The sequence below is a fragment of the Corvus brachyrhynchos genome, unplaced genomic scaffold (genome assembly GCF_000691975.1).
Source record: "Corvus brachyrhynchos isolate BGI_N302 unplaced genomic scaffold, ASM69197v1 scaffold136, whole genome shotgun sequence".
NCBI lineage: Eukaryota > Metazoa > Chordata > Aves > Passeriformes > Corvidae > Corvus > Corvus brachyrhynchos.
The window spans coordinates 3,489,922-3,516,703 of record NW_008239080.1 but is presented as its reverse complement, the minus strand read 5'-3'; the positions used below and the strand labels follow the sequence as shown (position 1 = coordinate 3,516,703).

The 26,782-nt window shown below is 33.9% G+C and overlaps 1 protein-coding gene across 1 annotated transcript in view; it reads right to left on the bottom strand.

Moving 5' to 3' along the window:
* EYS (eyes shut homolog (Drosophila)) overlaps positions 1 to 24,218 on the bottom strand; it is an 859,267-nt gene extending 835,049 nt beyond the window's left edge. Inside the window, exon 1 of the mRNA XM_017739228.1 lies at positions 24,078 to 24,218. The gene's annotated coding sequence lies outside the window, so the exon portion shown is untranslated. The remainder of the gene's footprint in view (positions 1 to 24,077) is intronic.
* Between the last annotated feature and the right edge of the window lie 2,564 nt (positions 24,219 to 26,782).

Below are 26,782 nucleotides of genomic sequence, written 5' to 3'. Positions count from 1 at the left end.
GAAGGAGAAGACCTCTGTTCCTAGAGATGCTCCCAGAGATAGTCCTAGAGATAAAGATGATGAGGACCTGTTTGCTCCCAGGGAAGGAGGAGGGCCTCTATTTCTAGAGATGAAGATGCTCCCAGAGATGGGTGAAGAGAACCTTTGTTTCTGAGCAGCTCAACCTTAAAATGGTACCCCAATAGCTCAAGATTGGACCCTCGAAAGCAGTTGTGGGAAAAGCTGTAAGTCGGGGGAAGGGACTCTCACATGTGAGCAGAGAACCAACCCGGGCGGCTGTCTCGTTGTGATACTGAAGCCATGAGAGAATTTCTTGTGGAGATGTCTCCATAGCATGAGCAAGAGAGACTCCTCTCCCTAAGTGAACTGAACAAGGTTATTATGGAAGTGGTAAACTGACTGAAAATCTCAAGGGTTGTCTTTTTATATTGTCAGTGGGAGAAGGGAGAAAGGTGGGGGGAGGAGAAGTGTTCTGAAGTTGTGGTCTGATTTTTTTTTCTCTCTTTTAGGTCTTTTAATAAACTTCTTTATATTCTTTGTGCCTGCTTTGCTTTCTCCTAATTCTTATCTCACAGAAGGTAAATAAGTAATGAGTTTTTTTGGACCAAACCACTACATATATACAATAGGCATATATATAATTTTTCATTTCCTCAAAGGCAGTATATATTGTATCTCACAACTTTGAGTACTGAATCTAAAATATTTAGTTCTGTCTTTAAAACAACCATATATAATTCCTTTGGACAGAAATGAAAAAGTCTATGCTACTTGTGGTGCTTTCTAATACAATAGTTAACAATGATTTCCACACATTACATTTTTAAAAAGTTAAACATCTGTTTTGTTTTCCATAAGTTTATATGTACCTCCCTGCATCATATCAAAAGTCTAAGTACATAATCTTTACAGTATGATTGCTAACAACTATATGTTTTTTCTATAGCAAGTTCTAACAGATAGAAACTTAAAATTGTTAAGAATAAATTATTTTTCAGATACTTTTTTTCTAGTTATTGTTATTTGGAATACTTTACAGGTTTTTTTTTTTTAAAGAATTAACATGCAATATAAAAATAAAATTAATTTTGATAAAATATCTCATTTGAAATGTTTAATACTATTGTAAGTTAACTCCCTCCAAGGGCTTAGAAAAATATTATTTTTGTTGCATTAACAGGTTTTTTATAAGAACTAGCAAGGATATGAAAACAATGAAGGAAGCAAGAGTATTACAGAACTGTGGCTCATATATGCATGGAGAAAACACAAAAGGCTAAAACTCAATTCGAAGTTGAAACTGGCCAGTGTTGTGTAAGACAAGAAATGCTTTTGTATTGTATTCATTGTGAGTAGAACTTTTTTCCCCACGTTATTTTTCCACAAACCTTAAATTGTTTTAAATAAAGCTAGGAATTACACTAGAGACCCACAAAGAGGACTCACCTTCCAGAAATAATGATTTGAATAGGAACTTTATCTCATTTATGAGTATTGATAATCTCAAGTAGGCCACAGACCTTATCAGAAATGTTGTAATTGTGAACGGAACATTAACAACTGAAAAATGCAAGAAATTCCGTTATTTGAAGATATTTAAGTATTACAGATTTTATGCTTAAATGAACACTAGTTTCTGTAGTATGCAATATTTTCTGATAATATTATTTCATATTTTATATCAGCATAAAATGATTACAATTTATAGAAGGGATGGAAAGTTTATGCCTTTAGTAGGTGCAATGAAAATGAACACAACCAACTATAATTTCAGAGTACACTTCATTTACATCAAAAGTTCTTTGCTTATAATGAGACCTTAATCAGGTATTTATCATGTAGCCATGATTTCAGCGTATGTTCTATAATTTTAGCAAACAGTTTTATTGGGTTAAATATTTAATAAGTAATAAATTTGCAATAAAAATTAGTACAATCATTCATCTACCTATATAATTACTTTCAATAACCTGAAGTAAATTCTGTAATCATGATTAATACTGATTAGGCAAATTTATTGGTATGGTTTGATTATATGGAAAAGATGAAACAAATGGATTTGATTTTGTAAAACACAGTCCTCCATGAGTCACACTATTTTTTTTTGTACTATTATTATAATTATTATTGTTATTATTACTACTACTACTGCTATTTTCTGGTTTATACCTTTTAGAATAGAAGCTAAATTCTCTTAAAACCAAACCACTAAACCACAACAAAAACAAGTGGAAAAAACAGTCCACTCAAAAACCCACTACCCCACCCACCATGTGACTCTATCCATATCTGTTCATGTAAAAAATCATTAAATTGCCCAATTTCTTAATGTCATCTTGCCATACATTAGCATTAAAGTGGCAATTAAATGACACATTGATCTTTGCTTATTTATCAGAAATACTGAAAACTTTTGAACACATATTCACACCGGATAATACAAATGTGCATGAGTATTAAAGATGGCTGGGAATTTCACATGGAATATTCCCCACATTGGGTAAGATATATAAGAATTTAGAATTTTTCTGAAACAGCTGAAGCTTTGTTTGGGACCACTTTAGATAAGTGCAAGTGCTACTGGCAGTATGCAGCAGATCTGTTTACCAATGTAGAAGTAATAGAAAATGTCATTTTATGTGCTAAACTTTTCTAACAAGTCCCTAGATTATTTGCAATGAGTGACTGTTTATTTCTCTGTCAGTTCTAATAAGCTGGAGGCATTGGATTTATTTTGTGTATTGTCTACTTTCATCTTGTTTTACCTACTTTTAAGTCCTTGAATCATATTATTCCAGTGTTATAAAAATGAATAGTTTCCAAGTTTCATCCCTATTTGCAGAAAGAAAATAGTGATGATGATCTTCTTTGCAAAAGCTCTTTGAAATCTGAGTTCTCAAAATATCAGCAGATATTTTGCATTAGTAGTGTAAATATACTTGTGTGTATTGTATTTTTTATCACAAAACATTCTGTTGGAAATGCAATTGTTTGGGCTACTCATATTTTATTTCTTCAAAATTAGTAAAACCCTGGCTTTGCGGATGATCAAAAACGATCATAATTTCCATTCTCTCATGTGGTATGAGACACTTTTCTGCTAAGCATAACAATGTCAATGAAGGTTATTAAAGGGGAAAGCCCTGAATATTGTGTTTATTTTGGAGTTTTTCATCACGTAGCATTAAAATGTGCATAACATAGAGTATTTTCTTCAAGCACTGCCTTGTACAGTGAAGCTATTTCTAATTTTTTTTTGTACAGACACACTACAAAAACATCCCTTATATTATGGTCTGACTACACATGAATGTCAGATTGAATAGTCATATATGTAATGCAAACAACCTCCTTTGACAGCTGTGAGTTTAATATGCCACAAACAACCATGTCTTTAGTAGTATCAATATGCTATTAATTATCAAAACATGCCTATGCTTCTAGACCTCAGTGAATTTAAATTTAGGAAGACGAGAGGTTACTGAATATTCTAACAGCTGATTTTCAAAGAAAGTGATTAAATCTTTTTTGAAACAATTACCTCTTATAATGAAATCACCCGCTTGTGCATGTAACATCATTCTTACCTGCTTAGTTAGAAGTTAAATCTTTGTGAAAATGAAAGCCACTATAGTAAAAAAACTTACCTATCATTCATTACATAAATCAAAATCTATGAAAAAAATTAATAAAGGAAAAGTTGTCATCAGTTTTCTTCTGTACTGTGCTAGTCAGCAATTAAACAAGATTCCTGAAAGTCTAAGTATTTGTGTAATAAATATACTAATAATTTTATATTAAGAGTCCAGGGGTCTGCAAAAAGTGAAAAAAAAAATCAGGCAGATGACCACAGACAATAGTACTCCAATATGCAAGAGAAAAAGAAAAAAAATTGTATGAAGCTATATTTTACTCTAAATGAAAAGTCATTAAGCTTCTTTTCCGTTTCTATTTTTATGTGTATGGAATGCTTGTTAATTAACAGACATTATGAATACAATATATTCAACAGATGTAGTTTCTAGAGAATCAATTTGTCTCATATTGAAAGTAAATTCTACCATCTGAGATAGAAATAGAATCATGCTGTTCCATACAGCAATTTATCTTGAGAGTAGCTGCACCTCTATAGTCCTTGAGAGAAGAACATCCTCAATGTCACAGAAGCAACCACTGGACTTTCTTTTCAAATCAACCTGATCCCAGACAGGTTAAAACAGAATGAGACAGCCAATCCTTGCATAAGTGAGCATGAAATGCCTCTGTTCTTCCAGTTTATGGATATGGCACCAGCAATGATTGTCTTTCATGGTAATACTTCAATGTGTAAGCAGTAGTCATACAGTCAACATTTTGCCTTTTTATATTGTCTGAGATCTTACAGTGATCCAGTTTGATGGAACAAGTTCACAATTACTAGGAAAATTTTTTCTTGGTATTTGTATCACAATAGTGTCTTGAAGCTTCCAGTCATTAGCCAGAGTCCCATCATACCAGCCCAAATGAACAAAATTAAACAGACAGGTAGGCCTTTCCACAAAGAGCTCGTGACTGAGGGATCATTTGAATAAACCACAAAGATGAACAAAGGCCTAACTTGAACGCAACTGTTTTCACCTACAATGACTACTCATTTAAAAGGAAGACAAAAAAAAATTTTGGAAGATGCCTTTCAAGTTGACACAGAAATGTTTTCTCAATTCTTTCTATCACCTGACACAGTCTGTTTCATTTGAGTCAGATTACACAGCAAAGAGGAAATTTGAGCAGGCTGTAGAGAGGATTTTTTTTCAGTGGGCTCTGAGGTCAGATCCCTTTTGCTGAATGTGCGTCACAAATTCCAGGGAAGAAGACATTTCTCCCACTTAAAGAAATATGATTTGTGTTGGTCCTTAGTATTTTGGGATATGAAGGCAAGGTGGAAGAGCTAGGCAAGAAGGTAAGGACATCAAGAAGGTTGCAAACATGCAAGAGCTTCAGTGAGGCAAAAGTTGAAAGATGAATAACATCTACAGACATTGAGTGCTAAAGTCTTTGGTAGACATTCTGATTCTTTTTAATCAATCCAGCTTTAACAAGTGGGTTATGTAATTCATTGGCATCTATCTGAGATACTGATAGTTTCAATTATGTGTTTATTTTTAAAATATTATATATTAGCATAAATATAATACCTTATGTATAAGAACAAAAATGTTCACCCTTTCACCCTTAAAGAAATCTAAAACAATAGACTGTTTGTAGGTCTAATTTAGCATCTCCATCTGTTTTTCAAATGTTAGCTAATTAAAACCCATTTATACCCAGGTGAAATCTTTCTACTTGATTATTTATCTAATATAAAAATACATATTCTGTACCTAAAACCCTTCACATATAAGTCTGGTAAATTAAGATTTTACTCTGCATTTTCTATACAATATTTTATACAAGAAAGCAACACAAGTAACTGGAAGAAATAGATAATATTATGTCTATGAAAACATTGAGATCATTCTCAAATATACAATGAATAAAGCATTTGTAGCTTATTTGGTGTGTGGCGACAGCCTCTCTCTTCAGGGGCTTTGGAAGCTTTTCAGCTCTTTCCTAGAGTTTTTATGTGACACATCAGATGTCTTAACATTACTGGGTTTTTCACTTAAGTAACAATTTAATTCTAATAAAAAGTCATAAGTAGACCTGTAATGTGATACTATATTGAATATATGAAATATTATATCAAATATCTCTAATGTCATGTAAAAAAGTTGTTTATTAAAGAACAAGTAGATATTTGTTTCTATTTTAAAAACAAAAGCTTTTTCTGTCCAAAAAGAAAAACCCTACACAATATTTTACCAGATTTATCTCTGTCTGAAGTACACTACTTTAAATTAAAAGCATGTTCCATGCATTTCAGAAGAGAAATTACCTCTTGATCTTATGGACAATCATAATCCTGCATGGATTTGTGCCACATTTTACTGGGGAAAGAATATGAACTAGTCTTATTGGTAAAGTTGCTCTGTCAATGGCTTCTGGTTAGTCTGTCTTGTGTCTTCAGCTGATTTCCATTATTTAGTTTGCAAAATTAGAGACCTAACAAGCCTTTTGCATAATTTTCTATATATTCAGTAAAATAATCTAATATCAAAATGTCTGATATCTAACATTCAAGGAGAAATTAAGAAGATGGAAAAGTGACTTAGTATTTATACCTTAGTATTTGGGAGAATACTAAATTTATTTATTAGAATACTAATACTTATTTAAATACCATTTTAAAATAGTTTCATGAAAGAGACTACAAAAAGGTTAAGAACAGCTACTATTAGCCAACCAAAACCATTTTGAGCCTTTTGTGTTTGCGTTTGTCCAGGAGTTCCTTGATCATCCACACAAGGCTCCTGCTGGGTTTTCCTCTTTGTTGAGATGCATTTCTTCCAAGCTTGGAGCAGAGCTTGCTGTGCACTTTCCTCACTGCCCTAAGGATCTTGGACTCCACAATTTCTCGGTAGCTTCAGCTCAGGCTGCCCTTGAGCCTCACATTCCCCACCAGCCCCTCCCTGTTGGGAGAGAGAACAAGGTCCAGCATAGTGCCTTTATGCCAAAGCAGCAGCAAAGTAGGTCCAGGTTCTGGTTCTTACTCCCAAATGCAAGTTTTATATCTGATGCCTAATTAATCTACAGTCCCTTGAGCAAGGACTCCTGTTTCTTTTGAAACTCTGGCTTATTTCCAGGTAAGTAACTAAAAACAATGAAAGCAGAGAGGACAAGTGGGCGACAAGTTTCCAATACGGTAATTTAAATAATGTGTTTGTTCTTCTTCTTTTAAAAAATTCTTTATATGCAAAATAAACAGACAAAATCTTTATCATGTAATAAAGGAAAACCCATACTGTAATATGAACTAGAAGCACAGTAATATCTAACTGAAAGCTATCTAGCTTCTTGGGAAATGCATAATATAGTAGTCAGGAAGTAAAACACCAAGAGAAAAACAACATGTAGCAACAAAATGATCTCTTTCTACCTATCTTTTAGCTAAAAGATTGATCCAAAAAGTGAAGTGGAAAGAACTAAATAAATTAAAAGAGGCTCAAGTTGGTTTACAAGCTGATTATCATAAATAAATGCTATCACTAATGTTTCAGGTTTTGTTCACAATTTTCTGTTGAATGATATGAAATATGGCTTTATTATATTCTGTCCTATACTGATTAGAACTTCCCTAGTTCATCAGCTGTTTAGACATGACCTGAGAAAATTACCAATAAAGGGAGAATTCCCTTTTCTGATCACTGTTTGTGCTACCATTTAACTTTTTTGACTTTTTAACTAACTTAACTTTTTTAACTAATTTAACTTTTAATTGCAGCCAAACCAAAAGACACTGAAGTAGGTATAAAGATGCAGGCAAAGATAAAGCATTCAGATGACTTTTAAGAGTATTTTTGTTTCTAAAAAAGAGCTACCATGTCTTTCAAATTAATTTGGCTGCTAAAAATTTATAGAATTCAACAGATTTTTTCCATATTCAGGTTCTGGTATAAGCATTTCACCTGTGGTAGTTTCACGAACTTTCTATGGATACCCAGTACATCATCCTATTGAATGGTCATGTTCAATCTTTCTTAATAAAAGAATAAGGACACTTCCTTACATGGACAAAGGGAGTTTCATACATTTCCATACATTTTCAAAGCAAAAATACATTCAGGTTGTAAGACACGTAATTTTAGTGTAGTTGTTTTATACCAAAATAATTACTAAATATACCATCTATATATCTAATATGAAACATAACTACATTATAAAGAGAAAAATAAAACCAAAAATTAAACTCATTCAAATGTGCTGGTTCAAAATTATAGTTGAATAGTGTAATGATTTATCACATGAATGCATAAATTTATATACGCACACTAATGATTGTATTTTTCTTGAAGTACTGTCTTTGCCAATTTTTTAAAGTTAAAACCTGTATTTCACTAAAATGAAAACATACTGGATTTTAATTCTGGTTGTAATCAATACATTATTACTTATTTTCATCATTTCAGTGTTTAACACACTTATCTGTGCTATGAATTTGGGGGTTTTGTTATATATTCCTACCTTTGTATGCGTAGGTAAAACTAGATATTAACCTATGTCACTTTTAAACTATTCACTAATGTCCATTGGTATTACAGTTCCTTACTTTCTACTGTTCTTGCTACAGATGACAGCAAGAAAAAAATCTTCATATTTTTTCATCTTTCTTGTGCTTTCTGTGCTCTACTATTATTGCATTAATAAGCATTACCTAGGGTCAAACTATCCAAACCACCAAAACCAGTTTGAAGCCTGCAGGGCTGTAAAAGTTTTACATGCTTCTGTGAGCTCAATAGGACATGAAAAATTTGGTGCCCTGCCTTTTTGACAAAGATTAACAGGAACAGAAGATGGCTTGGCATGAATCCATTTTGTGACAAAAATTGCCATGAGAATACAAAATAGCACAATATTAATTCATTTTCATTAAAATGATGGTAATGAAAATGAGAAATGGCATCAGCTAAATCCATTTTCATTCCTCTGTTATGATTGCAATCTTGTAGCTCTCAGCTAGTGGGCTGAGTGAAGAGATCTATATTTTAATATTTTTAATGTCTTTGATGAGAATCTCCTTGCCATTATACACCATTTCACTCTATACTTTGAATTCTTGCTTTAAAAAGATTTTAGATCAGTTTCAGTTATCTAAACTTGACAGCATATTTATTAATGATCCTTAAACACAGTTCATAGAAAGCAAAGTCATGGAGCTCTGAAGAAACTGGCATGTCATGACCCAATTTGTGAGAATGCAGAAACCTCCATATTTGTAATGAATTTATGTAAAAATGCCAAAGCAGGGCATAGAACTGTAAACGCTCAGATCAAACTGGTGTTTCTATAAAAAAATTAAGTGTATTGTTAGGATTCCATCAAATTTAAAAGAATTGTGTTACAAGTGAAAAGATTATTTATTACCAGCAAATTTCCAAGTTTATTCACATGGAATTATTTTTAGTTTCTTTTTTTTTTTTTTCTGAGTAAGCATAGAAATATTTTCTCATTACTGTAATACTTAACTTTGCTTGGTGTGAATTAGGAAGAAACAAGTCAATACATGACATTGCTAACTATAAACCTATTGTTAAGTTTTTGTATATTAACACAGAGAAATTTAAAATATATACAACTTAATATCCAGAAAGATCACTCAAAAGAAATCTCCAAAGAAACACATCCTAATTTTAACTATCCTACTTATTAACTCTATTTTTTCCCACCAGCTGGTTTTGTACAATAAGATTGCTTTGGCACTATCAATAGTTTTACTTAAACTTATGTCAGCATTTGGTTTAAGAATATAATCATAATAATCATGGAATTATTATTTATAAAAGAAAAATACTAGCAAAAGGTAATTATCAATTTGTATGCATGTCCCACTCTTTAATATACTCACAATTAACACATTTTTAGCCTTACACTTTTCGCGCTTGCATTTTTGCAAAGCTTATACAACTCCCTCTGCTTTGAGAACAGGATTGACTACACTCCGTAAATATGGCCCAGTGTTTCAACTGAAAAAACTGAGTAGTCTAGCAGATGCACAGCTAATTTGAGCATTCCAGCTGGAACTTGGGCATTTGTTTTTTGGCTTTTTGAATGACCTTCCCTTAGTGTTCATGATCTCTAAGATTTCCCCTTCTGTCACTGCAGGACAATCTCTGTAAATGAAAAATCCAGGATTTTCAAATTCTTTCTTTGATATTTTTTAAATAGAGAGGACAAAGTGCCTGACTATCAAATTGCCTCAGCATATAAAATCTTGTTTGTGATTATGGCTAATAAATGCCTTCCAAATACAGGGTAGAGACATACGATACTCTCTTTTCAACGTTCTCCCTATAACATCAAGAAATTTGGTGACCAAAAGCTTTTGATAAAGTGTTAACAAGGACTTTCTGCCATGACAGTGTATCACAAGCCTTCCTGAGACCAGGTAACACAAAAGTGAGTCAGGTCTATTGCAACCTGGCCATCTCCTGCAGCTCCTTTCTGTCTGACCTGCTGAATACAAACTGACCAACATGAAAGTCAACTTAAAAAGCAGGAAAATAGACATCAGCCAAAGACCTGTGTGGAAGGTTTTTCCATCATGCATTAAGCTTGTGAAAACACAAACACCTTAAAGTTTTAGAATACAATTTTTTTCAGGAAAAAAGATATTTACTGCAGTTGCAGTCTGGATCCATATGCTCTTCTACCATCTGCTTCCTTTTTTATAAAAATAATTTATGCAAGTTATATTCTTAAAAGTTAAAAACAGTATAAGTCATTGCACTATATATCCATGTCTTTTTGTGTGTCTGAATTTAACTTTCTTTTTCTTTATGATAGTTTCTGTGAGCTATAGATCATTGTATCAGTCAGATTTTCTTATTAGTCTGAGTGCTGTCTGCCTTTTCTGCAGTTGAAAGTGGTACATTTTCATCAAAACTAAATACAGAAAAACAGGAGAAACGCACAACTTTTAAAGTGATTTCACGTAATTTATTGGCTATGCAGTTCTTCAGAGTTCTCATGACAAAGAACCAGAGAATAAAACCTAACTTATTAATTTACTCATTTCTCAAATACATAAGAGTAAAAACAATCTAAGAATGATTAACATAATGCAATATTGAATTAATCTTATAGTCTTGCCTTGTCCCATATACCTTATCCTAGAACATTTGATCTGACTTTTCATCCTGAAATCCTAATAACATTCAGAACTGACCCATTATCTTCAAAGTGTAATCACGGTTACTCTTCTTTTTTCCTCATTGCAGTTTCTAAGTTTTAAAGTAAAAAAAGCAGATAAAGTCTATTGATTCAGAATGGTATTAAGCAATAGCTCTGCTCCGTACTTTATATCATCTGAGTAATTATCTATTTTTCAAAAGAAAGTTGTTCCATCTTCACTTGAGAAGTAGTTTACACATTCAATTGCAGTGACTTATCAAGCAAGACTAAAATTCTAATACATTATATAATGCCCATTTCAAACTTTTATTCAAAAAGACCCTTGAAATATTAGCTCCATTGGCCTTTGTCTCTTTTCTTATCCATGGAGCATTTGTGCCATGTCTAGCTAACTGCCTGCTAAAAGATGTCAGGATGCTGCCTCATAGGAGCTAGCTGATACAGTTCCCCTAATGAAAAAAATGATCTCTCCAGGCAGTGACATCAGACACTGTCTTCAAGGTGATTCAGGCTCTTATGAAGAGTTAGTGCTATAAAATTGCATATATCATTTCTTGAAAGTCATATCTAGGGCAGTTTTTGAAGAGAGCTGTACCAGCATAGACAGCAGGGAATAACAGCACTCAAATCTCAACGTAGTTAAAATAGAACTACTTGAACCAAGCAAAAGCTGAGTGGTCTGGGCCATCTGAAAATTGGTCCTGAACACCCAGATTCTCTAACTGAACTTCTTTGTGTAGGTTCAGTGATTTTTCCGAGGACAGATGCTATATTAAGTTGTAGTGCCCTTCACAAGGTTGCTGTGAATAATACTTGACAAAGTACCATTCTTCTATGTCCACTGTGCATTTTAACACTCAGCTGGTAGCCAGGAGACATGATGGCTCCTGGCTAAAGAATTCACAGGAAACATACAGTCTTACAAGTGTTGTGATGATATGATTGAAAGAGAAGCTTAGAAATGGTTCAGTTACTAAATCGAAAGCATTTAGCAATAGATGGACTTAGATCTGATATTAAATAAAAATCTAATCCCAAAACAAGAACCAAATGAACAAAATAAAAGAGCAAATAATATATATATAAATACATAAATATACATATATAGAGAGAGAGAGGAGAGAGAGAGGGGATGAACTTTAATTTTGGAACACAAACTCTCTTAATCCTCATTAGGAAAATAGTATTCTGTATAGAATATAAAAGGCATTTCACTGAAAAGGAATTACAGGGTATACTAATAACCTCTTGCAGCAATGTTTCTTCTTTAGCAGATATTAAAAACTAATTTCCATATCAAACTTTTTTTTTTTTTTTACAGTTTGGGGAATTAACGCGCATATGTGCATGTGATTAATGGTTTCTGATGTAATTAATTCTTTGTGTTGTTTTCCTGTTCTCTGGTCATCCATGTTTTCTTAGATCATCTGTTTTTCCATTAGAAACAGAGGAACTGCTAGTTTTATATGACTGAATAAGGCTGAGTAGGCTTTGCCTCAGTGAAACAGTGAAACAGGTACAACACAGCAAAGTCACTGGTCTGTAGGAAAGAGAAATGAGTAGCTGTGTGTGTTTACATTAAACACATGTAAGAATGTCAAAAATATCAGAACTGAAGGAAATGACTTGTTGCTTTTGATCAAAAGCAACTTTCCATTGTCACTCTTGTTGAAAGTGATGGGAATTGGTCAAAAGTTTAAAAAAAGACATCGCTCAAAGGGAATCCAAAGAGTCAGGTTTCTGTTCACCTTGAATTCTGTAGCAGTGTAAATACAAATGCAAAGGAAAAGGAGGTGATAGTGATAATATATATATATATGTATCAGAAAATCTACTGCAAAACTGTCTACATAATACTGTTGCACTATATCCTTCCCAAAAGCTTCAAGCAATATTCTAAGGTACCAAGAAAAATGGCAATGCATGTGTTTTGCTACAGGACAATTTCTGTAATTCTTTTAACTTGGGGATATTGTAGATTACTGTTTCAGAGTCTGACACAGGTAAAAACTATGCTTTATATCTGTTTAACAGCAACTGAAAGGACTGTTCTTAAAAGTGGCAGGCAAATGATGTCCTGTTACACTGGTGACAAGATCTCAGAGACTTTTAGTTGCTCTCTGCCCTGGTTTTCATCACTGAATCTCACAATTGCTTTACCCTTAGCTGCAGTAGTGTTAGAAGCAAAACAGACCTTCTGATGATGAAAAGCAGCCTTGTTTTGCAGCTTCTAGTACAATACAGTGCCTAAAGTAGTGTCTATAAGAGTACGGTTTCCACAAGTATACAAAGTAATTCCCATCCTGCTGATGTGACGGGTATAAACAATTTACACCTTGGTCTCAAGTACTACCATTCTTAGAGGTCCAGAAGTACACATACCCTCTTTGAATAGTCTCATAAAATATGCACACAACAAAAAAGCCGATTTCATAAAAGCAAGAAAACAAAAAAAGAATACTATACCAAGTGGCATGACGTGAGGGTTGCACTAACACCACTAATTCACTGTGTTCAATTTGCACCTGATACAGAAATGGGTTAACACTGACATATATCAACTTTTATGTCAACATGAGCTGCTGCCAGTAACACAGCATATAGACATACCTTAAAACACGGTGTAACGAACTTCCTATATAAAAGAAAATCCAATAAAAGGAAATAATTCAGTATCCTGCCTTAAATACAGGACTTCCTTGTGTCTTTATTTCTAATAAAATACCTTTTGTGTGCAATCCCTGTATCACACAGTTTCTGACTTAATGTGCAAGGCACTTTAGTATGGCAGCCTTGCAGCTGTGGGCCAGCACTTGGTCAGACTGATATGTTCTTAGCAGGTAGCTAAGAACACATAACACTTTCAATTGTATATTCTGACTTTGGGGGTTTGTTGTGGGAAAAAACCAAAAGTTCAGCAGTGTAGAGTTTGATCTGCTAATCAGTCACAACCTCTGCTTTTAGAAAAGGGCAGATTAATGACAGTTTTCAGAAAATGCTGGTAAAGTTTACAGTGGTTTGGTACTCTTTTATCAGCTCCACACTAGTTCTTATAACTAATACTGATTCTCATGACAATTATTGTAATGATAAAAGAAAATGGCACATCATGAATTTTTTCTTGTGATAAAGATTACTGCAAGAATTTGTCAGGACAAAAAATTAAACCCACCCACTTACTAATCTTGAAATTGTCTTCTGCTGTCTGCTTCAAATGCCATAAGGGAGGTGACTGCTTGGACATTATCAGTCACAAAAATAAAAAGCAGGCCTGTGCTTCCTTCAACATAGAGCATCATCATTCACAGATTATATTGTAAGTCATAAAGGCTGCTATTATGCAAATTAATAAACAGGCAAGAAATTTTTAGTTTAAAAATTTTTTAATCTTTTAGTTTAACTAAACAAGAAGGGGAGTAGGGATGAAAAGCAGACCTTGGTCAAATTGGCATGTTTGGTAAAAATTTCTCTTCTTTCATATTGAGATGAAAATTGTGTAGTAGATCAAAATGAAAGATGCTTCATCCTGCCAGTCTAAGTTTTAAAAAAGATTGGCTCTTTCCAACATGTGGCTGTTTTTCACCCTCTTCTCTCATTTGTTATTAAGGCTGCTACTTGTACTATGTTACAAAGGAAGTTCAAGAACAGTTTTTTGTTTGTTTGAATGAAATATTTTGGCAATTAGTGTAAGAGACAATATTTCCTCAAGATAAAGAATATATTAAATTATTCCAGTTACTAATGTTACATGCATAATATACCACAGTCTTTTGTAAACTGGAAGATAAAAGTTCTGCAATTTAGAAAAATTTCATGGCATAGAAAGTATCCTTTATGTTTTAGTCATGGGCTTTTAGGCTGTGCAATATTGGTCAAGGAGCATAACTTAACTCATTTAGTCCTGTTGCTGTACTGATTGATTAGGATGCATTAACACCAATGGGCTAAATTTGTAAGAGCTGATAGAGGTGGTTCACAACTGAGTTAGCCTGAAATGAAGTTAGCTTGAAATGAAGCAACTGAAATGCAGAATTGAAGAAGAACTTGACTAAATACACCATTTGTTAAATGATCATCCAAGTATTGCTTGAAAAATGGAAACGGAATATCTTTTCTTTCTTTATTTATGACAAATGCACATCTCACAGGACTATGGAAAGCTAGACTAATTTTCCTGTACATCACAACCTTTACGTAAGCAGCATGTATGTTTTTCATCTTTACATACAGGAAATGGTTTTTAAATGCAATTCATAGTACTTAATATGAAAACCAATATGTTCAAGATGATATTGTTGTTATATCATGCTTGTGATTACAGAAGGGAGGACATTTAAGAGCAAAAGAAGAAAGTAGAGTTTTATAGCTTTTTTTATACATACATTTTAAGACTATTGTGCAAATGAGACACAATAGGCAACTCGAGTTTCAGGGTCCAATTGCAGAAAAATCTGTCGTCTCTTAGGCTAAATAGCAATATTATTATCTATTTTAAGAGCAAGAGAACCATTCAAGACTGTGACAAGGTCATAATGTCCTAATACTTTTTTTCTTTAGATTATAAATCACTATTTAATTTTCACAACATAGATCCAGCCTGTACAGATGCAAAATCTGACAATGAGTGAGAATAAATTATTTTCTGGGTGACAAGTGGGGAAAATATGGACACATTGTAACAGAAAGTGATTCATCCATGTAGTTGTACAATGATAAGGACATACACTTTTAAATGATAAGTTAGCCTAAAGGTGTCTTCCTTCCATGTACATGAGTATAAATAGCTAACTGCTTCCAGCAATGCATAATTTATCTGCAAAGGAAAAAACAATGCACTGTAAAGCAGCAGGGTCAGAAAAAAATTCTGATCAATAACTTTGCATCAGAGCTACATTGTGTTTTGCAAAATGTCAGGAGTGTCCAACCAGGTTTTTACCTAAAGTGAACATAGGGTAGTACTGATACCACAAAGAGATGATGAGAAGAGCAGTGTCTCTTATGGATATCTTTCTATACACCAAGTTTAATCCCCCTTCCACGGACAACAAATAATAAATTGATGTTAATCTGATAAATATAGACATCATTATAAAGACAAAAACTGATGTTCTTATGCAATGACAAGCTTTTTGCTTAATTTTTTTTTTTCTAGGAAAATTTCTAGGAGGTTTTCTCCCCAGAAATTGTAAAGATTTGCAAGCCCCTGACTCCTATAGGTTTCATAACCTTTCCCAAGAATGCTGCGTTGAATAAGCACAACTGAAAAGGATGAGATGACTAAAGAAGGAAATTACAAAGGTGTGGTAATGTATTTGCACTCGTCATTTTCATTGCCTTTTTTTTTTTCCCACAGTTTCCCCAAAACTTTATCCCATGGACAAAGCTGCAACAAATACAGGGTGAGAGGGATGTAGTAAAAACAGGGGCAAATATGTGACTTCTGATGACCATAGCTGTTAACTATCTACAAGTTCATGGAAAAAGAGGGAGCATGGTAACAACTAATAGGCTCCAGAATGTCTCTCTGCAGCTCTGCAAATAAAATTTTACAAAAAGAATATAGATCAAACAGAAGGATGTACTACTCAGTAGAAAGACTGCTCAACTCTTCATTTTGGTTTCCTAAACACAATTGCAAACACGGTGTCATAGGTTAGCAAGCATAGTCCTGGAAGGGATGTCCTTGCTAAGGGGCGCTTGTGAGCAGAAGCACCTGCGCTGAGATAGGCAGATGCTGACGCAGCTGTAATTTCATGAGAAGTTTGGACAGGGAGAGATGAACCAGATGAGGACTTTTGCTCCAAACGGGAAAGGAGAAAACCTCAGTCCCTAGAGATGAACCAGATGAGGACTTTTGCTCCAAATGGGAAAGGAGAAAACCTCAGTCCCTAGAGATGAACCAGATGAGGACTTTTGCTCCAAACGGGAAAGGAGAAAACCTCAGTCCCTAGAGATGAACCAGATGAGGACTTTTGCTCCAAATGGGAAAGGAGAAAACCTCAGTCCCTAGAGATGAACCAGATGAGGACTTTTGCTCCAAACGGGAAAGGAGAAAACCTCAGTCCCTAGAGATGAACCAGATGAGGACTTTTGCTCCAAACGGGAAAGGAGAAAACCTCAGTCCCTAGAGATGAACCAGATGAGGACTTTTGCTCCAAACGGGAAAGGAGAAAACCTCAGTCCCTAGAGATGAACCAGATGAGGACTTTTGCTCCAAATGGGAAAGGAGAAAACCTCAGTTCCTAGAGATGCTCCCAGAGATAGTCCTAACGATGAAGATGATGAAGACCCTTTGCTCCCAGGGAAGGAGAAGGGCCTCTGTTTTTGTTTCTGAACGGCTCAACCTTAAAATTGTACCCCAAAAAACTTCAAGAGTGGACCCTCGAAAGCAGTTGCGGGAAAAGCTGCAAGTCGGGGGAAAGGACTCACACGCAGGCAGAGAGACTCCTCTTCCTAAATGGACTGAACAATATTTGGAAGTGGGTGGCTGTCTCGTTGTGATCGTGTTTTCATAGCATGAGCAAGAAGAGACTTCTCTTTCTAAATGGACTGAGCAAGGTTATTATGGAAGTGGTAAACAGACTGAACATCTTAAGGGTTGTCTTTTTACATTGTCAGTGGGAGAATGGAGGAAGGTGGGGGGAGGAGGAGTGTTCTGAAGGTGGTATAATTTTTTTTCCTTCTTTCAGGTCTGTTAATAAGCTTCTTTACATTCTTTCAAGTTTGGTGTCTGCTTTGCGTTTCTCCTAATTCTTATCTCACAGCAGATAAACAGTAATGAGTATTTTGGACCAAACCACTACACACGGTAATTTATAAAGCAGTGGGAAAGTACAGGGCTAAAGCTATAGCTGAAGGAAGAGCTGTGCTACATAGTCTTTACTGTTGGAAGAGGAATGTGGTTTTTAAGTGAGTATCTTGATTGTCCCTCCTTGCAGGACTTCAGATCACATCACATAGCACATGAATAGGATTCCTTTCAAATTAAGTTAAACCAGAACATGCACTCCCAGTGTGTAACTAATAATCCCAAATGCTAACAGGCCTTCAAGTCCCCAGGTAGAGACTAGAGCTAATCCAAAATAAAAATCCTGAACTGCATGACGTGAATACCAAGTCTTCCACATGAACAGTTTTGTTGCCAAGAGCCACTTAAGTTGGGCCACACTACTTACTGTGTTGTACTGAAGCTTGCTGGCCACTGCTACCAGAGACACAAAAAGGAAGAATGTCTGACGTTTTGCATACCATTCCCAATACTCTTCCTAATTTCCTTTGAATAACTGTTGTGTTGCAATCAGAAGAACAAATATTACTCTCAACCTTTATGTTTCCCTTTAAAGAGCTGTGAGTAGGACCAGACAGAATTTGAGCTGAGACATTCAGAACTCTATTTAATTTCTAATTTTTATCTGACAACCTCTATTGGTGGCACTTCTCCTCTGAATACTCCTTTTTGTACCTGAGCAGTAACTCTAAAGTATGAAACAGATTTTCCTATTTTACCTTTGAATTTTTATCAGTTTACACTGAAAATTACCTTACATAGTGGGCTAAAGTAATGTTTTCATATTAAAAAATGTCAAATATATAAAAATTCTGAAGATATTAACAAAATATCATTGATTTTTTCCTTTCCCACCCATGGAAAAAAATTCTTGCTCTTTGTGTGAACATTTTTTTCAGGGAAGAAGATAACCTTATCTGATCTCCTGTTATGTTGCTTTACCTTATATTTCAGTGTGTCCTTAGAGTTGCCAAAGTCACACTTTGTAGGAAAAAAAATCCTGTCCTGTGATGGGCATCAGGTACTGGAAAACCCATTGCTTCCATTTTTTTTTTCCCCATTTTCCATGTTCTAGCTTTAGATTCATAGATATATATCAATTTCTATGTTTTGCATTAACAAAAACTGTTCTACAGTATGTGAAAAATATTTCACAAATGTGAAATTTTTCTGTTAAAATAATTTAAGGCAACCATTCAGTCTTTCATTTGAAAAGTTACATTCACAAATTCTGTGTCACATGCAGTTATATTTTTGCAATTCTCATCAACTCCCTTTCCAATGTTCAGCATAAATGAAATTATATTATTGCTCTCACCAGTGAGAATGCTCATCATTCTGACCTATTTTCTTTATTTGATCGTCAATTACGGTGTTATCTACTTCTATTTAAATTCCACATTGGACAGATATATTTTGAATAAGAAATTCTGTATTTTAAAGTATCTCACTTTTTCTATGACATTTATATGATAATCACATCTATTTATTTAGACATATTATAAAACAATCATAAGCACTTTCAAAGATAATACTGTGAAAATATAAAAATGAAATATATAATAGTTTGATAATACAAGCACTGATGTCAAGTTTACACTTCTGTCCAGTACTATATGGCAATAGAATTTTGCAAATCATAGACATGTAAGTATCAAGACTAATTTCATTGACAGTCTGCAAAAATAAAATTACTTAGAGATTTAAGCATTTCACAAACATTGTATTATTGAAAATTTTAAATTTCCTGGTAAAATATGTAGTTAAACAGGACTGGAGGAGCATTTGTCCAATTTGCTTAATGTAGGTCTGAAAGAAGTGGAGAAATTATTTTGTGTAAATTAAAAGAAAATACATCACTGATCATTTATTTAATTTTCTTTTTTTTTTATGTGAATGGAAACATTCTTTTTTCACCCCCAAGAGAAACCCCTAATTTTATCCATTTTAAGACTGAGTATATAATTTCTACTTCAAAATTTGCAAGGTAGATGCTATTTCATGAAGGAGGAAATGTAGCCTTTTAGCCTAAGTAGCTCAGGTGTTTTCCAAATTTTCTGCATCCTTGTAAAACTATTTAAATAGCAAGATTTGAGGTTTTCTGGGTATCTGGATAAAGTTAACACAAATTTTATGAAATACATATGCTCCATTCAGGGAACAATAAGAGGAAGGCATACCTAAAGGCTAAGGCCCTACTGAAGAAAGTTCAAGAAGTAGCTTAGACCTTGCAGGAAGAAGAAAACTCCTGCCATGTTAATTTCTTGACTATAGAAGAGAAACAGCTTCACAGTTTCAATATTATTGCCTATTCCGGAAGAACCTATTATCATTCTTTTCTTTAAAAGATAATGTCACTTTAAAATCTTCCAGGCCCTTTAAATTCCCTCTTCTATCTTGGATGAAGGCCAAGATACATCATAGCTCTCATTTCACACCTAATTTCTTTTTTTTTTTTTTTTCGTTTCATAGAACCCACTTGATTCCTTTGCCTAGGAGTGATAGTATGCACTGGCAGTGATCAATCTGTATGCTGTTGGAAATGCAAGAAGCATCCACTCAGTCTGTGAAGCAACTGGTGTTTAATGAATGAAAAAAAGTCCATATATTACCTACTTTGCAGCCACTTACTTGCGTGAGCAGCTTTCCATAGCCACTGCTTTCAGGCTTCGTAGCATAATTACCCTATTCAAGTCCTGTTGTATTCATACATAAAATAATGGCAGCTACTGTCTTCCAAAGAAAGACTTCCAAAAGAACACAGTCTGGGAGTCATACAGAAGTAGGAAAGCTAGTGAAAGACTGGGGGATCAGAAAGGTCCTACGAACACAGCAGCAGCTTCGCAATGTAAAGTATGCCAAGGTATTTTACAACCTTCATCAATGAATATTGTTCACAAAAAAAAAAAAAATCTTTGTCTCTTTTGATTTAATAAATAATTATTATGATTTATAATTGTTGCAACGATTGGACCAATCCAGAAAGTCAATATTCAAGATATATTTATAGCTAATAACAGCTTCTTCATCGTGTACCTTGGAAATCTTTATTAATCCTTAATATCTTTCACACTTTAGTATGAAATTTATATTAAATTCATTTTAGGATGAAGGTGACTTTTACAACAGTTCTTGTCTGAGGAATGCTTTGCAATATACACATGGTCATCAGCACTTTGAGTGACAGATTATTATCTTATCTGGCATTCCATTTGCACAGGCAGTTTTCCAGTAGATTTGACATTGATCATCTGTCCATTTGATTTGTTAACTTCATAAAAAGTGGGATTTTTTTTACAAAATGACTAAAAGCTTGCAACTCAGTATAGAAATGCTGTTATTTTATATTTTACTTCATCATAAATTTGTTTTCCAGAGAAGTGGCTTTGGTTTGTGAAACTAATGACATTATTTTTCTTTCTCTATCAACTCTCCACAGCTAAGTAAGACTCAGGAATTTGGGGTTCAAATGTGATTAATTTGACTGGCACAAGAAAAGGGAAGCAAGACTGACAGCATGGGGAGATAGTAACAAAGTGCATCAATATGGACATGAAATCCTCATGTTACTGCATCTATGACAGTCAGGTCCTGTCTGCATGTTTCCCCTATAATAAATCTAATTTTCTTAGATCTTCTCTTTATCTACCAAATGTTTATGAAAAAAATGAGAAACCACAAATCAAGACAATGTATGATACTAGAAAGAAAATGAACTCTCCCAAATGGTTTTGGGAACACAAAATATCTTGGTTTATGTTTTTTGAATATCATACTATCTAATTTTTAACATTCATTACATAGCATTTTCACAAAGAGGTTGTCTTTTTAAAAAAGGTAGATATTACAGCCTACCTATTTCTTCCCTATTCATGCAAAAGCTCACTGATACTATTTAGGAATGTGCATAAAAGTGGATGAATCTGTGTGCAAATAGCCACACATTTTCTGCAACATACGTGCATACAGGAAGTAAAAAAAAAATCCCAAATTTGGCAAATGCATTCATGATTCCTTCAAATTTGCTCATAATTCTTTTTTAGTTTGATTGCTTGCCTATAATCTAAAAAAAAAAAAACAAAAAAACCTAAATAGTCAAGATTAACATCAATGAGACAGGGAAAATTAGACCAAGCAATTTACTAATGGTGAAAAGAATAAATTACATCTCCATCTAGCCTCAAATACTCAACTGTGTTCCTACAAGAAAAATTGTTTCACCAGAAATACTTTTTTAACTGGATCAGTTGCTTTGTATTTACAGTAAAATGATTCAAGGGCTGACTAGGCACATTATTTTATAAAAATGCCTCAAAATATTATTATCAAAACATTGATTATTTTACTGAAACATCACTGCTATAATAGAAAATTGCCAACTCCCTTTTGAAGAAAGAAAATTTTATTAAAACAGTGAGGGTTGATTAACTGTGGCCTGAGTTCTACAACTGGTTCTGCTGAGGCTGCTGAGTCCAGAGTGCTGCCCTATGCTGTGAGGACATACAGGAATTTTTACTAGTTTGGGTTACTTAGGACTGTGTTTCATTTTTATGTATTCCACCTATGTGTGGTCAAGATGTGAGGACTTTTGGGATGTGGATTTTCTGCCACTCTTCCACTACCATCTTCATATCATTATTGCAAAAGAGTGATCCATGCCGAAGATCTGACAAGTGTGGATTTTTTCCATTCCCTGTTCATCCTCAAATCTGTTCAATGCTACTGCCAGCATAACACTGTGTAGTAAAGGACCTGCTTATTTCCTACTCTCTTTCTTGCTGGAAAATGTACTAAGTAGATACCTCAACTACATAAACTTCTCTAGTGGGTTTATATTACTTCCCTACACAGATGCGTAAAAAAGGATGTGGTGTTTTGGTTGTCAACTGTTATAAACCAAAAATACCACCATGTATAAAGAAGGAGCATGTGTCTTATGTTTAAAAAATTTCAAATATGTCATATTATAGTCATATTGTATCTTTTAAACATACTGTTAGTAAATGTTTACATGCTTTTCCCGTGATTATCCTCTCTCTCATGTCACACAATTTTTTAGCAAAAGCCAGCTACCACTGATATTAGTTGGAAAAGGCCCTTGGAAAATTACCATGATTGTCCTGATTTCTTCAGAAAAGAGGTTTAACCCTGAACTAGATGAATATTGTATTTTAATGAAATTTCTCAAAGACTTCTTTCTAGTCAGTAGAATTATTTAGCAAAATAGTTAAAAATTAAACATGAAATCATACTTATAATTTAAATGACTTCCACAGTTATATAAAAATCAATCTAACCTGTAATGGTATTATTTTAGTACAAAACAAATATATAAAGAAGTCATCTCTGGAGATGCCTCAAAAAAAAGGCAAAAAATATTGATTCTGTGAAAGTGCTTGATACTTGCTACAGTATCTGTTCATCTCAGAGATGTCCCATCTAAATAAAATATAACTAAACATATTCTTGTATGTGTATAAACGAAAATGCTTACTATACCTGTGTTGCCTTTTTTCTTCAAATCTTCAGAAGTATACGGTCACAAAGTCTGGGTTTCATTTGAGCAATAAAGGCACAGTAGAAGCTGTTTGACTGAACCTATGTCATAGCTTTCATACTTACTGTGATCAAATTTTGTACACCAAGAAATGACAGTAATTTAAGCTTATGTACGACGATGTTTTTAAAATGTATCAACTACATTTTGAATAGATATTGCTTCCATAAAATGGATACTGTATCTAAGTAAAATTCCTTAAAACAATCATGCATGTTTTGCAATCATACATTGCAACAACAAGATCATAAAAATATAATGAGAAAGAATAGAGAATTATTAAAATGAAACTCCAAATTCCTCTGATCTGGAAACTCTCCATGCTAGTTGGTTGGGCTTTCTAATGGCTTTCAGAAAATTTGTCTGCCTTAGGAATGAAAAAAAAAATATTTTTGAAAGACAGTTTCTTTGGTTTTAGTGAACACAGAAAAGCTTTTATTTAGAATATGCTAATAAGTACAAACATTCAATTCCTAAATTTCCTTCAGAAACATTTTGCATTTTTTCTATAAGAAAGCCATACATTATTTCTGGTCACAGTTTTTAATTACCATTGCATATTTTGAGTCAAAGACAGTTGTCTGTTCTGTGAACACTAACTCCTAAACCAAGTAAACTCTACGTGGCCTGTATATGATTTGCGGTCGGCAGCCTGGAGAGGGATAAGAGTGTGAAAACAGTAACATCAAAACTAACTTTAAACACCTTGGGAATATGTTCATCCTGTCACATCTATAATCAAATCAAAGTAAAGATTTTCAAGATTTGCTATTTTAAATAAGTACTAAAAGCTATTATGCATTACAAAATAAACTCTTAAGCGGGTGTGTAGTCCTACATATAGCCCAGACTTTATCTTTCTAATCTGGTGATGAATACAGCAGGCCACCATCTGGTGTGCGTGTACATCAACAACTACAATACAGCCCTACAATTTAATAATCACAAACTTTAACTGCTACTTACCACTTACTTCCAGCTACTGAAGGTCTGTGATTAAATCTGTCAAATAAACGTAGAAAAACAGCATAAGATTAACTGGTTTTGTTCCAGGCTGGGTTTCAGATGCAGACAGTGAAGCAGGGAGAGCTCTGCTGTTGCTACGGAAACCTGACGCTGAGGATTTAATGACAGCATCAGATGGTATTGTACTAGAGATTGTCTGCTTGAGGAAGTAGACAGCATGCTGCTGATAAGAAATAAGAATGGATTCCAATAGTTTTCAATTTTCTTTATCAGAAGAATCCCTCCATTGCCTCAAATATATTAATTTGATAGCAGATACAAAGAATTTATATTAATGTTAGAAAAATATGTGAAACATAATCTGCCTGAAAGCTCTCAATGCAGGTAACTAATCTTCCTAAACCCTTATTCAATATGTAAAGTTTATAAAATTAGTACTGTATTTAAGTCTGACAAATATTTAATTCATTTATATATATATATGATTTCTCAAATAATTTGTCTTTAAACTGAAAACTTCTAAAAATGAAGACTTTGAGTTTTTGTGTTTTAGCTTCACTAATTACTGCTAAAAAAGGATCCAGAGAGGAAAGATTTCAAAAAAATTCCAGATTCAAAGAGGCCTGGAACTATTAAATTTCAGGGATTTATTTCATATTCAGTCATTTAGTTTGGTAAAATTTTTACTTTGTGATAAAAATCATCATGTGCAAAACACAAATCACAGAGAGGCTGAAATTTTTTTATATTAATTTGCTCTTTTAATCTTTGTGACCTATGGTATCTTGGTATCTTTTTTTTCCATCTGATTTTCAGAGTGCATGTGTCATAAAGGGTTAGAATGGCTTTATCATCTCTGTAAAGACCAGGAGAACTCACACCTTCTTGAAAGCAACCAGGTATACTTAGACAATGTCCCAGAGACTACAGGATTTTGCAAAAAAAGAACATGAAAGAGTTACAGTGAGAAAGTGGAGGTCTGAATTTTATTCAGAGGCTGAAAAACTGCTGAGAAGACTGAGAAGCACAAAGGCCTCATAGGACACAAAGAGGCCAAGGGAAAATCATGCAGATTTCACTAGAACTCAAAAAGTCACTGAGCAGCTGAAACTAAGCTTAGGGAAGAGGAACTCTTAATGGTGATATGCACAAAAAGGGGCAGAGCTGCTTATAAATACTTCCCAATTCTATTCTCTTTATGAGTTTTTTTCTTACTCAAAATATTCAGTATATCAGAGACTTTTTATTAATATCTTGTTCTTTTTAGCTGATAGACATTTGTTGTGGTGGTGTTGTCATTGTTGTTGTTTATGAAACTCCTCAGTCTTGAACATCAAAGCCTGAAGGATCCTGATGTAACTGTTAGGTGAAATTCAGATCCTTGTCTTCAGAATTTTACCAGCAATGAATGCCATTATGCTTTTCTGAATCTAAGTTAATCATTGCATTCTTGCTTCAACTTTAAAGATACCATACATAACTGTAGTGGGACAGTGAGAAATATGACATTTAAAAATATGCTGGAAAAGGTATGACAATAAGGCATACTAAAACATTTTGGTTCTTACTGTGAATATTATGGCTGGATATCATGGCTGGAACGTAAATTGTCCTGCTTTGAAGAAACTACTATTGTTTATTTTAGATGAAAGACCATTGTGAGACACGGTAAAAATCTCAGAGTACCACTGAATTCATATTGAAAAGGATGAAATGGACTTTGTTAAAATACGCAATCACCTATACTGTATGACAGAATTGTTCTCTTTTAAGAGTATTGTACTGCGTAAAAATACATAAAAGAAAACCTGAAAAGTTATGTTGAATAACTTTAAATATGATTTAATCATATCTTGGAAAACAAGGATTGTATCGTATTTTCTGAATAAAGTCCAGAGGAGTACCACCAAGTTTATTAGAGGGATGGAGCACTTCTCCAATGAGGAAAGGCTGAGAGAGTTGGGATTGTTTGGCCTGGAAAAGAGAAGGATTTGGGGTGACCTAATTGCAGCCTTCCAGTACCTGAAAAGATGGAGAGAGACCAAAGTATGTAGTGAAAGGACAAGGGAGAATGGCTTAGAACTTAGAGACAGTAGATTTAGATTAGATATTGGGAAAAAATTCTTTACTGTGAGGGTGGTGAGGCACTGGAACAAGTTGCCCAGAAAACTTGTGGATGACCCATCCCTGGAAGCATTCAAGGCCGGGTTGGCAGGGTCTCTGAGCAACCTGGTCTAGTGGAAGGTGTCCTTTCCCATGGTAGAAGGGTTGGAACTAGAGGATCTCTAAGGTCCTTTTCAACCCAAACCATTCTATGGTTCTGTGATCCTCATATTTGGCTCAATTTACCAAGATAGTTAGCATTCCAAGCTGTGTGAGTATCCTAATGTTGTCCTCTTAGGAAATTACTTCACTATTAAGTCTTATGTGTATCATGTTATGAATTACTATCATTCAAAAACTTCTGATTAACTGAATCATTTTCTCATTCAGTTTCTCATTTAGAAACTTTAAGGAATTCAGAACTACTACAGCACAGTCATACTAGCTATAGATTAATGTAAAAAATTAAAGTAATAGAGGTATAATCAAACTTCCAGGATAAGTAGTATCATTCAGATACTTCAAGTTTTGAATATGTAGCAGCAGATGATCAGTAGTTTGTGAATAAGACCAATCTTCTGATCTAGAAATTAAACTTGATT